Source organism: Gorilla gorilla, chromosome 1 (genome assembly GCF_029281585.2).
Source record: "Gorilla gorilla gorilla isolate KB3781 chromosome 1, NHGRI_mGorGor1-v2.1_pri, whole genome shotgun sequence".
NCBI classification, from domain to species: Eukaryota; Metazoa; Chordata; class Mammalia; order Primates; family Hominidae; genus Gorilla; species Gorilla gorilla.
In genome coordinates this window covers 19725492-19741588 of record NC_073224.2, presented here as the reverse complement: position 1 = coordinate 19741588, position 16097 = coordinate 19725492, and positions in this window count along the sequence as shown.

Here is a 16097-nt window from a genome sequence, read left to right as displayed (position 1 = left end):
ACCCAGGAGGCAGAAGTTGCAGTGAGCTGAGATCGTGCCACTGCACTCTAGCCTGGTGACAGAGCGAGACTCCATCTCAAAAAAAAGAAAAAAAAGAAAAAAAAGAAAAATACTGATGCCTGGGCTCCTGCACCCTGCATGCCTAGTCTGGATTTAAGTAGGAGTGAGGTGTGGGCGCCTCTATGGATCGAGGAAGCCTCCCAGGTGATTCTAATGTGTAGAAATGTTGAGATACAGTCCTTCAGCTACATAGTGTTCAAAGCGTGGTGCGTAGATCAGACATGGAGAATCTCAAAGCACCCCAGTCTTGCTGAATCAGCCCCTGCCTCTTAAGATGCCTCTGATGATTGCACAAAGCTTGGGAAGCAGCTTTCTGTCGGCCCAGTGCCTAGCACTTGGAGACCACCTCTCCATAGAGGGCTACCAGGATCTCCTTCAGCACTGCGGAAGAGTGGGCCCCAGGGCATGATTAGGAGACCCCAGTCCTTTCAGAATGGGTCAACAATAGCAAGGGAGTGAAGCTCGAAGGACAAGTTCAGGCTTGGGGGAACTCATGGTTCAGAATGGCTCCCTTCCCTGGGTTGCTGCCTCTAGGCTGTTCTGGAACTGCAGTGATTCATTGTGCTTTTGAGTTTTGGGGCTTTCATCTCACTATTGCTGGATAGTCTGTCAGAGTTAGAAGTGGAATGAGTCGAGGCAGGCCAGGGGCCTCTCCCTTGCTGCTGGGAAGAGCCAGCACATGCCTCGTTCCTATGATGAAGATGCACGTGTATACAATAACCACCACATTTCTTGGTACTCCACTTAAAACATGTAAATAACCCGAAACTGTTACTCCAAGTATAATGTGAATACAGCTTGGCACGGAATTTAATATTTACAAAACTATAAAATGTTTTGTAATATAATTTCTTTATAAAAGGTGTCCTTTATTGCCACCTGGTATAAATCATATTATTGCCACCTCAGAGTGGGACTTTCTCTGCTATTCTTGAGGTTATACTCAGTGCCCAACAGAGAGATGGTAAGGCAATCCCGCATTAACTGATGAAAGCTGAAAGAACCATGATTTATTCTGTAAGGCAAAGCACATAGTAGTCAAAGCAAAGAGTCGATAGCTTTCTACAGCATATGTGCAGTGAACCCAGAATTGTTAATAATTCAAGCCTTGCAATCCACAGATAAGGTGCAGTTCCTCTGTGTCCCTAGTAGAATTCGTATTCAACTAATCGACTTGTCGCTTTCATTTGTCCCAACCTAGGCTGATATAATTTTTTCAACTAATATTTAATTTAGCACTTCTCCGGGTCACATTGGTCCAGGCACCAAGAATAACATGAAGAGCCTTGGGCAGATGTGACAGTTACACAAACAGCCCAACCCATATGGTTAAGTATTGCCATAATAACATCTGAGTCAGCTTTGAAGGATGGATAAGTTCTTTACGAGGAAGAGTGAGAAGGCTGACAGAGTGGCATAATCAAACTCCCACCCAGACTTTTATGTCTAGTGTTGTATTTCATAAAACATTTTCATTGCCTTTTTTTTTTTTTTTTTTTTGAGACAGAGTCTCTGTTACCAGGCTGGAGTGCAGCGGCGCGATCTCGGCTCACTGCAGCCTCTGCCTCCTGGGTTCAAGTGGACATTTTCATTTCTATCATGAAAACACAGGTTAAATGATTTGCTGAAGGTCATGGCTAAATACAGGCAGAGCCGGAGTTCCTTCTCAGATGCAGTTTGTGCTCCGTCTGCGTTTAAGGCACAGGCAACTGCTGCAATATAATCTAGAGAGATTGTCGAGTATAACCCTTTAATCTTATGTGACAGTGCTTTACTATTTAATGATTTATTGTGTAATTAAAAAAAAATCAAATCTTGGTCTGACTTCCATGCGGACAGGCCTAGTTTCTTTCAGATCCTGTTGTTAGGAATATATGCCAAGTGTGTAGATGATGGGAAGGCTTTACAGCATCTTAAGTCACTTCGCCGTAGGTGAGTTGGCCATTTCATGTCATCTTTCTGCCCAAAGAAAACTTCAAAAATCTAAACCTCCAAGCATGTACGGTCTTCTTGTCTTCATGATTGAGTATATTTTCAGCTCAGAGAGATTTATTCTATTGGGAGGTAATAGAGGTTATGATAACCTCTGGAAGATAACATCTGGAAGTTGCACCTGATGAACAGCGGACCCCTGCTGGATGACGGTTTCATGAGAGTGAAAAAGCTACAGGAGTGTGGGCCTTCCCGCCACCTAGTATGGGCCTTGGAAACAGCTTCACCAAACAGCCTGGCTGATCCCTCTGTTCTAGCCAATTGTGATAGGAATGCATTACTTTTCCACCGTACCTCAGCCCTCCCAACTTCTCTGGCCACTGGTAAAGTAAGGACAAGTTCCTAAAGCCCAGCTTCCTACCTAGTTCTCCTGACTGATCCCCTGGAGAACTTACACAAACAAGCTCGGCATCTATAGAATGTTGAGCAAAGGTCGGGTGCGGTGGCTCGCACCTGTAATCCCAGCACTTTGGGAGGCCGAGGCGGGGGGATCACAAGGTCAGGAATTCGAGACCAGCCTGGCCAATATGGTGAAACCCTGTCTCTACTAAAAATACAAAAATTAGCTGGGCGTGGTGGCAGACGCTTGCAGTCCCAGCTACTCGGGAGGCTGAGGCAGGAGAATCGCTTGAACCCAGGAGGTGGAAGTTGCAGTGAGCCGAGATAGCGCCACTGCACTCCAGCCTGGGCGACAGAGCGAGACTCCGTCTCAAAACAACAACAACAACAACAACAACAAAATGTTGAGCAAGGCCAGCAAAGCAATCTTAGCAAAAATAAAAGCATGAAGCAATACTAAGGAAGATGTTATAGCCTAGGATGCAGATCCCCAAGTCAAGGAGAGGACAGTGGTAAATGCTAACTGGAAAATTTTGTGTCCTCAATTTCAGGGAGAAGCTCAATGGCCCCATCTTACTGTTTCCCATTCTATCTCCAAGATAGAGAAGCTCTAATAAGCTTAGTGAGGAATGGAGCCCCAGAAACCATTATATCAGGAAAGTAGATTTTGGTGGGAGGGGCACTTGCATTATAAATAGGCATGGTAAAAGGAACAGTCACCATACAGCCAGAGAGCTCTCCCCAGTTCCTCCAGGGCACAGCCTAAGAGATGGGAAATTAGGACTCAACAACTTTGATCAGTTTTGTTCTAGTTAAGGAAAAAGAGCACCTTATCTTTCATTTTATTTCTTTTCTTGCCCTTAGGATGATGAGATGTCAGAGTGGGGTTCAGGGAGAAAGGGTGAAAGAGGAGACCATTTAAGATGGTATCTAAGCCTGGGCAACGTGGTAAAACCCCTTCTCTACAAAATATACAAAAATTAGCCAGGGATGGTGGTGCATGCCTGTAGTCCCAACTACTCAGGAGGCTGCGGTGGGAGGATCTCTTGAGCCCCAGAAGGTGGAGGTGGCAGTGAGCCGACATTGTGCCACTGCACTCCAGCGTGGGCGACAGAGCAAGATGCTGACTCAAAAAACAAATACATAAATTTTTTTTTTTAAGACGGAATCTTGCTCTGCCACCCAGTCTGGAGTGCAGCAGCGCGATCTTGGCTCACTGCAACCTCCTCCTCCCGGGTTCATGCGATCCTCCTGCATCAGCCTCCTGAGTAGCTGGGATTACAGGCACGTGTTACCAGGACTGGCTAAGTTTTTTTGTATTTTTAGTAGAGATGGGGTTTCACCCTGTTGTCCAGTTTGGTCTTGAACTCTTGACCTGAAGTGATCCACCCGCCTTGGCCCCCCAAAGTGCTGGAATGACAGGCGTGAGCCACTGCAACCAGCCTAAATAATTTTTTTTTAAAAGATGGTATATGGAACATTGTGTTAAAGTGGAAAGAAAGCTCGTTTGAAATTCCTAAGTCCAGCACAATGGTAGGAAGGCCCCGGGGATCTGAGGTTGCAGGGCAAGCTAGCAATCCTGCCTGTTTGTCTGGTGTGTCCCTGTGCATACGTGCTTCAGGAATCTAGATGGAGAGGTCTGGAGAATGAGGGTGGGTGCTCACTAACCAGGCTCCACTCACAGTTAACTGTGATTACAAGCATGTCATGACCAGCAACCTCTCAACTGGGTACTGGTCCTTTTTGGGACTGATCCCCAAAGTTCTTGCTCTGTTTGCCTTTTCTGGCAGAAACATGAGGAAAGGCAGGTTCAGCTCAATACCCCTCCAGTCATACACCATCATTAAGTGACTTCTCTTGACAAGCTTCTATCAGACACACCCTGAATGACTGTCTCATTGGTCAGAAACCTGTACAGGCTCAGCCACCCTTACCAACTCATTTTCATGTGCAGAAAGCTCAAATTGGAAGGAGCTCCAACATAAGACCTGGAAGTTGAACTTGTCTCCACTTGGTGCTGGAGAAAGAGTCCAAAAATGCCCCATAGGGTAGGAGACATGTTCTAGACCAGAGCTATGTTTTATCATACATTTATTAAATTGATTGATATTATTTACATACCCTTTGTTCCTAAAATTATTCCAGGATGCTTTATAAAATTCATATAACACCAAATGCAATTTTAAGAACTGTGGGTTTAGAATTAGGACAAAGGGAATACAAGGGCAGGACAGATAAGATGAAACCACGTATAAAATCAGCACACAAGCAGCGCTTGCTGTGAGAAGGACAAGTAGACGTATTTGTTTGCAGAATGTAAATGAGTCAGGTACTGACCTTGAATGCAAATTAAGGACCATAGATAGATGGTAAATGCTCAGCTCTAGAGCAGGTGTTTGCTTGGTTTCTCTGTCAAAGGTGTCCAAGTAAGGTGACTTCTGGAAAACAGGGAAGCATTAGAGTGGCTTTCTTTAAATGTTGCAAGGGAATCTTTAGCACTGTATCAAATCCACCTCTTGAACAGTGTGGGGATCTCCATCACAGACATCCGGCCATAGCTCTGAGGGCAGGTGGCTCACTGCATTTTGAGGTGCCTTTCAAAAAGCTTCCTGCAATGCCCTGAAATCTGCCTTTCTGTAACTTTGATGAAGCTGCAGATAAAGGGTTCTGCTCCCTTGCAGAGTCTTGCTCAAATTTGGGAGGGTGTGTGGATGGGTAGGTTGGCAGGGATACTACTAGCCAGATGATTTTGTGAGAGGCTGAAAAATGCCCCCCCCAAAGATCTCTGGGATTTGTAAGTGTGACCTTACTTGAAAAAAGGGTCTTTGCAGAGGTTATTAAGGATCTTGACTTAGGAAGATTATTCTGAATTATCCAGGTGGGTCCTAAATGCCATCACAAATGTCCTTATAAGAAAGAAGCAGAGGGAAGCTGGGTGTGGTGGCTCACACACCCAAAGTAATCTGAGCACTTTGAGAGGCCGAGTGGGGAGGATGCTTGAGCCCAGGAGTTCAAGACCAGCCTGGGCAACATGGTGAAACCCCATCTCTGTTAAAAAAAAAGGATTAGCTGGACATGGTGGGTGCATGCTTGTAGTCCCAGCTACTCAGGAGGCTGAGGTGGGAGGATCACTTGAACTCGGGAGGTCGAAGCTGCTGCAGTAAGCCATGATCACACCACTGCACTCCAATCTGGGTGAGAGAGCAAGACCCTGTCTCAAGAGAAGGAGAGAGAGAAAGAGAAAGAGAGATTTGACTCACACTGAGATGTGAAGATGGAAGAGAGATTAGAATGATGCGGCCACAAGCCAAGCAATGGCCGCAGCCACAGAAAGCTGGAAGAGGTAAGGAATGAATTCTCCCCTAGAGCCTCCAGTGGGGAGTATGGCCCCACCAACAACTTGATTTGGGCCCAGTGAAACTGATTTTTTACTTCTTGCCTCCATAATTGGTGAGAATGAATGTGCTGTTTTAAGCCACCCAGCATGAGGTCATTTGCTTCTGCAGCTGCAGCAATCTCATGCAGTTTTCTGCGCACCTCTATGTTCTCTCCCCTCAGTCCTTCATCTGCCATGATGGCCATCATCACTCAGTTTGCACCATAGTCACTCAATCTACATCATCATCTTTCAATCTGCACCATCCTCACTCAGTCTACACGATCATCACTCAGTCTATGTACTCATCACTCAGTCTACACAATCTTCACTCAGTCTATACACCATCATCACTCAGTCTGCATCGTCATCACTCAGTCTATGCACTCATCACTCATTCTACACAATCTTCACTCAGTCTGCATCATCATCACTCAGTCTACACATCATCACTCAGTCTACACAATCATCACTCAGTCTACACCATCATCACTCAATCTACATCATCATCTTTCAATCTGTGCTATCATCACTCAGCCTACACAATCTTCACTCAGTCTACACCATCATCACTCAGTCTACACAATCATCACTCAGTCTGCACTGTCATCACTCAGTCTACACAATCATCATCAGTCTGCATCATCATCACTCAGTCTACACCATCATCACTCAGTCTGTACCATCAACACTCAGTCTGCACCATCGTCACTCAATCTACATCATCATCTTTCAATCTGCACAAGCATCACTCAGTCTATGCAATCATCACTCAGTCTACACCATCATCACTCAGTCTGCACCATCATCACTCATTCTGTGCTATCATCGCTCACTGTGCACCATCATCACTCAGTCTGCACTATCATCACTCAATCTCTGCTATCATCGCTCTGTATGCCATCATCACTCATTCTGTGCTATAATCACTCAGTGTGCACCATCATCACTCAATCTACATGATCATCACTCAGTCTGCGCTATCATCACTCAATCTGTGCTATCATTACTCAATGTACAGCATCATCACTCGATGTACACCATCATCACTCAGTCTGCACTATCATCACTCAATGTGTGCTATCATCACTGAATGTATGCCATCATCACTCAGTCTACATGATCATCACTCAGTCTGCATTATCATAACTCAATCTGTGCTATCAGCACTCAATGTACACCATCATCACTCAGTCTACACAATCATCACTCAGTCTGCAATATCATCACTCAATCTGTGCTATCATCACTGAATGTATGCCATCCTTACTCATTCTACACAATCATCACTCAATGTGCACCATCGTCACTCAGCCTATGCCATCATCACTCAATCTCCACAATTATCACTCAGTCTACACCATCATCACTCAGTGTACGCCAACATTACTCAATCTACAGACCCAGCACATTATTCAAACTCCTCCAATACTCTCAGAAAACTTCCTGATGGGTTCTTCTAGCTGACAAGCATCTTCTAGGGATACTGTGGGGATTAAACAAGCTGATACTTTTAAAGCCCTTAAAATGGTGCCTGGCACAAAGTAGATAGTATATATAAATATTTGTTAAATTGGATAAAGAAATAGAATCCTGTTTTGCCTACCAAGGTTCTTGCTTTTATAATGCTCTTCCTCTTTTGGATATTCAGGAATGAGGGAATATTTTACATTTAGTCTTGGCTTTAAAAGACTAAATGTAAAAATTCCCCTTCAGAACGTTCCCAATTTTATAACTAAAGGTTGTGGTTAGAAGTGTTAGAGCCATGAAGTCTTACAGGTGTTCCACTAAGGAAAGAATACAGGAAAATGCTTGTTTCCTACCACAGCTTCTTCCCTTGGAGAAAAAAGGCTAAGATTTAAATCTGGTTCTGGTCATTTGAGTTCCCGTGTATTTAAAATTCTTTTGTTCTCTGTTCCCTGTATTTGAAGAACAGTATATTATCCTCTTTCTCAATAAAGGAAGACAGACCGCCCCCCCGCAGGGATCCACCATTAGAATACAAATAGAGACCCTCATTAGACTAGGAGTGGAGACCAAGGCAGACCCAATTTTGTCACTACTTGTGTGACCTTGAGAAAATCCCTTAACTGTTCTTTATTTTATTTTATTTTTAAGATAAAGTCTTACTCTGTTACCCAGGCTGGAGTGCAGTGGTATGATCATGGCTTATTGTAGCCTCAAACTCCCAGGCTCAAGCAACCCTCCCACTTCAGCCTCCCAAGTAGCTGGTACTGCAGGCGTAGGCCACCACTCCTGGCTAATTTTTTTTTTTTTTTGAGATGGAGTCTTGCTGTGTCACCCAGGCTGGAGTGCAGTGGCACGATCTCAGCTCACAGCAACCTCCGTCTCTTGGGCTCAAGCAATTCTCCTGCTTCAGCCTCCTGAGTAGCTGGGATTACAGGAGCCCACCACCACGCCTGGCTAATTTTTGTATTTTTGGTAGAGACGGGTTTTCGCCATGTTGGCCAGGCTGGTCTTGAACTCTTGACCTCAGGTGATCCCCCTGCCTCAGCCTCCCAAAGTGCTGGGATTACAGGTGTAAGCCACTGCGCCCCACCTCCGAGCTAATTTTTTAAATTTGTTTGTAGAGATAGGGTCTTGAACTCCTGTGCTAAAGTGATCCTCCTGCCTCAGCCTCCCAGAGTGCAGGAATTACAGGCGTGAGCCACTGTACCCGGCCCTTAACCATTCTAAGACTGTGATTTTAAAAATATCTTTAACTTTTCTGGTTAATGCTTTTGGTCTTCTTGTAAACATCTAAAAATACCCTTTCTTTGGCTCACCATGATGTTTTCTTCCCAATTCGGTTCAAATGGCTTCAAACACTCTGGTAGAAAATCTTTTAACAAAAGACCACTTGTCTTTTTTCTATGTGACTTATTAGTCTATATTGTGCTCTCATAAATTGAGTACTTTTTCTACTGTGGCTCTTTGCTGTGTTGAAAATTCAGCAGTGAGCAGTGGGCTCTGTCAAAGTGTAACCATAGTGTGAAGAAAACTGATACATAATTGTGATTCCAAGACAGGTTTTCTAGGATGGCTGGAGTGCATGTGCTTTTCAATAAAGATAGGGCACCTAAAAGTGATTTAATTTTTATTACTTCAAGTGGATTTTCATATAAATACGTTTTGTTGTTGTTAGACTGCATCTCAATGTAGGGGGGTGGTCAGGAGGGGTGGTTTGGGAAATATAGACATCATTCTAAGGCACCAAGCATCCCCACCACCTTCTAACTTCCCAGTGTAACCAAGTGGGCAATTCTGCCTAATCTCAGGAATCATCTTTAAAACAAGCTTTAAAATGAAGTCAGGGCAAAGTTAACAACTGTAAAATTTAGATGGTAGACATGTGTTTTCATTGTACCATTCTTTCAACTTTTCCGTATCTTTGAAATTTTACATTAAAAGTGTTGGAAAGATTTAGGGCCATGAGTTCACAGTGTAGAGATGAGATGAACTCTCCAGGCTTGGGTGTGGGGAAGACTGTGGGGAGGGAATAATGAGTTACTTTCTCTTGCAGTCTACCTAGTTGGCCATTTGAAGGCAGCCTCTGCCTTCTTCCTGGAGTCTTACTCTTTCTTTCCCCACTTCAAGGAGTGATGTAAGAAATAATATGCTGAATGGAGTCTAACATTAGCGATGAATCAGATGGGCTTCCTTTGCAACTAGTGGGTCTAGGCCAGTCCTCTACCACATTCCACAGCCCTTAGCTAAACACTGCTCACAGACATCTTGCTGTTATTAGGGAAAGGGGTTCTAATACTTTTTAAAAATTTTATAATTTAACTTCAATAGTTTTTGGGAAAACACGTGGTTTCGGTTACATGGATAAGTTCTTTAGTGGTGATTCCCGAGATTTTGGCATGCTTGTCACCTGAGCAGTATACGCTGTACCCAGTGTGTAGTCTTTTATCCTTCACTTCCCTCCCACCCTTCCCCCCAGTCCCCAAAGTCCATTATATCATTCTTATGCCTTTGTGTCCTCATAGCTTAGCTCCCACTTATAACTGACAACATATGATATTTGCTTTTCCATTCCTGAGTTACTTCACTTAGAATAATGGTTTCCAACTCCATCCAGGTTGCTGCAAATGCCATTATTTCATTTCTCTATATGGCTGAGTAGTATTTCATTGTATATCGCATTTTCTTGTAGATTATATATATATATATAATTACATATATATACAATCACATTTTCTTTATCCACTCATTAGTTGATGGGAATTTAGGCTGGTTCCATATTTTTGCAATTGTGAATTGTGCTGCTATAAGCATGCATATGCAAGTGTCTTTTTCATATAATGACTTCTTTTCCTCTGGGTAGATACCCAGTATTGGGATTGCTGGATCAAATGGTTGTTCTACTTTTAGTTCTTTAAGGAATTTCCATACTGTTTTCCATAGTGGTTGTACTAGTTTACATTCCCACCAGCAGTGTAAAAGTGTTCTCTTTTCACCACATTCATGCCAACATCTATTATTTTTTGATTTTTTAATTATGGTCCTTCTTGCAGGAGTAAGGTGGTATCTCATTGTGGTTTTAATTTGCATTTCCCTGATAGTGATGTTGAGCATTTTTTTCATATGTTTGTTGGCCATTAGTATATCTTCTTTTGAGAATTGTCTATTCATGCCTTTTGCCCATTTTTGATGTTTTTTTTCTTTTCTGATTTGTTTGAGTTCCTTGTAGATTCTGGATATTAGTCCTTCGTTGGGTGCAGGAACTTTTTAGTTTAATTAGGTCCCATCTATTTATTTTTGTTTTTGTTGCATTTGCTTTTAGGTTCTTGGTCATTAACTCTGACTAAGCCAATGTCTAGAAGAGTTTTTCCAATGTTATAGTCTAGAATTTTTATGGTTTCAGGTCTTGAAGTCTTTGATCCATCGTGAGTTAATTTTTTTTATAAGGTGAGAGATGAGGATCCGGTTTCATTCTTCTACATGTGTCTTGCCAATTATCCCAGCACCATTTGTTGAATAGGGTGTCTTTCTCTACGTATGTTTTTGTTTGCTTTGTCAAAGATCAATTGACTGTAAGTATTTGGCTTTATTTCTGGGTTTTCTATTCTGTTCCATTGGTCTACATGCCTGCTTTTATACCAGCACCGTACTGTTTTGGTAACTATAGCCTTGGACTATAGTTTGAAGTCAGGTAATACGATACCTCCAGATTTGTTTTTTGCTTAGGCTTACTTTGGCTATGCAGGCTGTCTTTTGGTGCCATATGAGTTTTAGGATTGTTTTTTCTAGTTCTGTGAAGAATGATGATGGTATTTTGATGGCAATTGCATTGAATTTGTAGATCGCTTTTGGCAGTATGGTCATTTTCACAATATTGATTCCTCTCATCCATGAGCATGGAATGTGTTTCCATTTGTTTGTGTTGTTGATGATTTCTTTTAGGAGTGTTTTGTAGTTTTTCTTGTAGAGATCTTTCACCTCCTTGGTTAGGTGTATTCCTAAGTATTTTATTTTTTGCAGCTGTCGTAAAAGGGATTGAGTTCTTGATTTGATTCTCAGCTGAGTTGTTGTTCATGTATAGCAGTGCTACTGACTTGTGTACATTGATTTTTGTAGCCTGAAACTTCACTGAATTCATTTATTGAATTTAGGAGCTTTTTGGATGAGTCTTTAGGGTTTTCTGGGTATATGATCATATCATTGATAGGCAGACAGTTTAACTTCGTCTTTACTGATTTGGATGCTCTTTATTTTTTTCTCTTGTCTGATTGCTCTGGCTAGGACTTCCAGTACTATGTTGTATAAAAGTGGTGAAAATGGGCATCCTTGTCTTGTTTCAGTTCTCAGGGGGAACGCTTTCAACTTTTCTCTGTTCAGTATAATGTTGGCTGTGGGTTTGTTATGGATGGCTTTTATTACCCCGAGGTATGTCCCTTCTATGTCAGCTTTGCTGAGGGTTTTAATCATAAATGGATGCTGGATTTCGTCAAATGCTTTTTCTGGGTCTATTGAGATGATCATATGATTTTTGTTTTTAATTCTGATTATGTGATGTATTACATTTATTTATTGACTTGCATACGTTAAACCATCCCTGCATCCCTGAAACCCACTTGACCGTGGTGGATTATCTTTCTGATATGCTGTTGGATTTGGTTAGCTAGTATTTTGTTGAGGATTTTTGCATCTATGTTCATTAAGGACATTGATCTGTAGTTTTCTTTTTTTTTGTTTGTCCTTTCCTGGTTTTGGTAGTAGGGTGATACTGGTTTCATAGAATGATTTAGGGAGGATTCCTTCTTTCTCTATCTTTTGGAATCATTTCAGTAAGATTAGTACCAGTTCTTCTTTGAATGTCTGATAGAATTCAGCTGTGAATCCATCTGGCTCTGGACTTTTTTTGTTGGGATTTATTTCTGTTTCAATGTCGCTACTTTTAATTGATCTGTTCAGAGATTCTATTTCTTCCTGATTTAATCTAGAAGGGTTGTATATTTCTAGAAATTTATCCATCTCCTCAAGGTTTTCTAGTTTGTGCATGTAAAGGTGTTCGTAGTAACCATGGACGTTCTTTTGTATTTCTGTGTGATCAGTTGTAATATCTCCTGTTTTGTTTCTAATTGACCTTATTTGGATCTTCTCTCTTCTTGGTTAATCTCACTAATAACCTATTAATTTTGTTTATCTTTTCAAAGACCAGCTTGTTTCATTTATCTTTTGTATATTTTTGTTTAAATTTCATTTAGTTCTGCTCTGATATTTGTTATTTCTTTTCTTCTGCTAAGTTTGGGTTGGGTTTGTTCTTGTTTCTCTAGTTCCTTGAGGTGTGACCTTAGATTGTCTATTTGTGCTCTTTCAGACTTTTCGATGTAGACATTTAATGCTATGAACTTTCCTCTTAGCATTGCTTTTGCTATATCCCAGAGGTTTTAATAGTTTATGTCACTATTGTTCAGATCAAATAACTTTTTAAATTTCCATCTTGATTTTGTTGTTGACCTCAAGATCATTAAGAGCAGGTTATTTAATTTCCATATATTTGTGTAGTTTCGAGGGTTCCTTTTGGAGTTAATTTCCAGTTTTATTCCACTGTGATCTGAGAGGATATTAGATATAATTTTGATTTTCTTAAATGTATTAAGACTTGTTTTGTCACCTATCATGGTCTATCTTGGACAGTGTTCCATGTGCTGAGGAAAATAATGTATATTCTGCAGTTGCTGGGTAGAATGTTCTGTAAATATCTGCTATGTCCATTTGTTCTAGGGGATAGTTTAAGTCCATTGTTTCTTTGTTGACTTTCTGTCTTGATGACCTGTTTAGTGCTGTCTGTCAGTGGAGTATTGAATTCCCCTACTATTATTGTGTTGCTATCTCATTTCTTAAGTCTAGTAGTAATTGTTTTATGAATTTTGGAGCTCCAATGTTAAGTGCATATATATTTAGGATTGTGATATTTTCCTGTTGGAAAATCCTTTTATTATTATACAATGCCCACTTTCTCTCTCTCTTTTTTTTGTTGTTGTTTTAAAGTCTCTTTTGTCTGATGTAAGAATAGCTACTCATGCTTGCTTTTGGTTTCCAGTTGCATGGAATGTATTTTTCCACCCCTTTGCCTTAAGTGTATGAGTCTTTATGTGTTAGGTGAGTCTCTTGAAGACAGCAGATACTTGGTTGGTGGATTTTTATCCATTCTGCCATTCTGTATCTTTTAAGTGTAGCATTTAGGCCATTTACATTCAATGTTAGTATTAAGATGTGAGGCACTTTTCTATTCATTATGCTAGTTGTTGCCTAAATACCTTTTCCCCCCATTGTGTGTGTGTGTGTGTGTGTGTGTGTGTGTGTGTGTGTGTGTTTTGTAGGCCCTGTGAGATTTATGTTTTAAGAAGGTTCTATTTTGGTGTATTTCAAGGTTTTGTTTCAAGATTTAGAACTCCTTTTAGCATTTGTTGTAGTGCTGGTTTGGCACTGGTGAATTCTCTCAGCATTTGTTGGTCTGAAAAAGATTTTTTCTCGTCTTCATTTATGAAGCTTAGTTTTTCTGGATACAAAATTCTTGGCTGACAATCATTTTGTTTCAGGGGGCTAAAATATAGGATCCTAATCCCTTCTGGCTTTTAAGGTTTCTGCTGAGAAATCACTGTTAATCTGATAGGTTTTCCTTTATAGGTTACCTGATCATTTTGTCTCACTGCTCTTAAGATTCTTCTTTCATCTTGACTTTAGATAACCTGATGACTGTGTGCCTAGGTGATGATCTTTTTTGCGATGCATTTTCCAGGTGTTCTTTGAGTTTCTTTTATTTGGATATCTAGATCTCTAGCAACACCAGGGAAGTTTTTCTCAATTATTTCCTCAAATAAGTTTTCCAAACTTTTAGATTTCTCTTCTTTCTCAAGAACACCAATTATTCTTAGGTTTGGCCATTTATCATAATCTCACATTTCTTGGAGGCTTGTTCATTTTTTAAAAAATCTTTTTTCTTTGTCTCTGTCAGATTGAGTTAATTTGAAAGCCCTGTCTTTGAGCTCTTTAGTTCTTTCTTCTACTTGTTCTATTGTTGAAACTTTCCGGTGCATTTTGTATTTCTCTAAGTGTCTTTCATTTCCAGAAATTGTGATTGTTTTTTCCTTATGACATTTATTTCTCTGGAGAATTTTTCATCCATATCTTGTATTGTTTTTTAGATTTCTTTAAGTTGGTTTTCAAGTTTCTCTGGTATATCCTTGAGTAGCTTAATAATCAACCTTCTGAATTCTTTTTCTGGCAATTTAGAGATTTCGTCTTGGTTTGGATCCATTGCTAGGGAGCTAGTGTGATCTTTTGGGAGTGTTATAGAACCCTGTTTTGTCATATTACCAGAATTACTTTTCTGGTTTCTTCTCATTTGGGTAGACTATTTCGGTGGAAAGATCTAGAACTCAAGGCCTGCTGTTCAGATTCTTTTGTGCCATGGGGTCATCCCTTGATGTGGGACACTCCCACTTTCCCTTGGGATGGAGCTTCCTGAGAGCTGGACTGCAGTGATTGTTATTGTTCTTCTGGGCCTATCCACTCAGCGGGTCCACAAGGCTCTAGGCTGATGCTGGAGAATGTCTGCAAGAGTCTCATGATGTGATTCATCTTCAGGTCTCCAAGCCATGGATACCAGCACCTGCTCTGGTGGAGGAGGCAGGGAGTGAAATAGACTGTGAGAGTCCTTGGTTGTAGATATGCTTAGTGTGCTGGCTTTCTTGAATGCTGGTTATGCCAGCAATGAAGTTGTCACGTGGACAGACTCAGGACCTGTGGTTAGCCAGGATGTTGCAGACAGTGGAATTTGCTGTTTTCTCCTTCCTGGGAACAGGGTTATTCTGTAATGAGTTGCTATAATGGCCTGAGTTGGTTGGCCTCTAGCCAGGAGGTGGTCGTTTCAAGAGAACACCAGCTGTGGTAGTAGAAGGGGGCTATAAGCTTGTCTTAAGTTGGCCAGGATAAGTATTCAGGTTTCTTAGATGATGGGTGAGGCCATAAAGCTCCCAAGAATTTATGTCTTTTGTAATCAGTTATCAGGGTGGGTAGAGAAATACCATGGTGGCGTTGGGCAGGGATAGGTGGGTCTAGGCTCAGACTCTCCTTGGGTAGGGCTTGCCACTGCCATTGTGCAGGATGAGGGGGTGGTTCTCAGGCCAATGGGGTTACGTTCCAGAAGGGATTATGGCTGCCTCTGCTGTGTCATCTAGTTCACCAGGGAAGTGGGAGATAGCTGGTAGTGAGAGGCCTCCCCAGCTCCCATGTAGTTGGTGAGGCTGGTCTCACTCCTGTGTGCCCCACTCAGCCCTTGCCCCAGGCTGTAAACTTCCCCACCAAGAAAGTAAGCACAAGTTTCAGGCCTTACCCCTCCACGTCTGCCCACATCGTTGGTGGCAGCTCCTGCACTCATATCTGCAGCAGTTCCCATTCACCCACTGGATTCTGCTCAATAAAATTCATGCCTAGTAAAAATTATTACAAATTTCAGTTGGAAGCTTCTTTCACCCTGTTTAAGCCCTCCCTAATTCTGCTGTCTGCCTTCCCTGAGGGCTCCTGTGAGATGTAGTCAGGGATGGCTTTCCTGGGCTTGAGCTGGAGACTGGGAATGCCTATAAGGCTCTTCCCACTGTTGCTTCTACTTTTGTATTTTCTGTGGCTCCCTAAATGTTTCAGCTCTAGGTGGGGTTAAATCCTTCTTCTGTGATCTGGATTTTCAGATTCTCCAGTGGGGATGTGTGTTCAGAGTAAGTTTTCCCCCTTTCACACATTGAGAACTCACAATTTTTTGCCTGTCTTGCAGAATTTGCAGTGGTGTGCTGCTTCTTTCAAAGGATTTGTAAATTCTTTT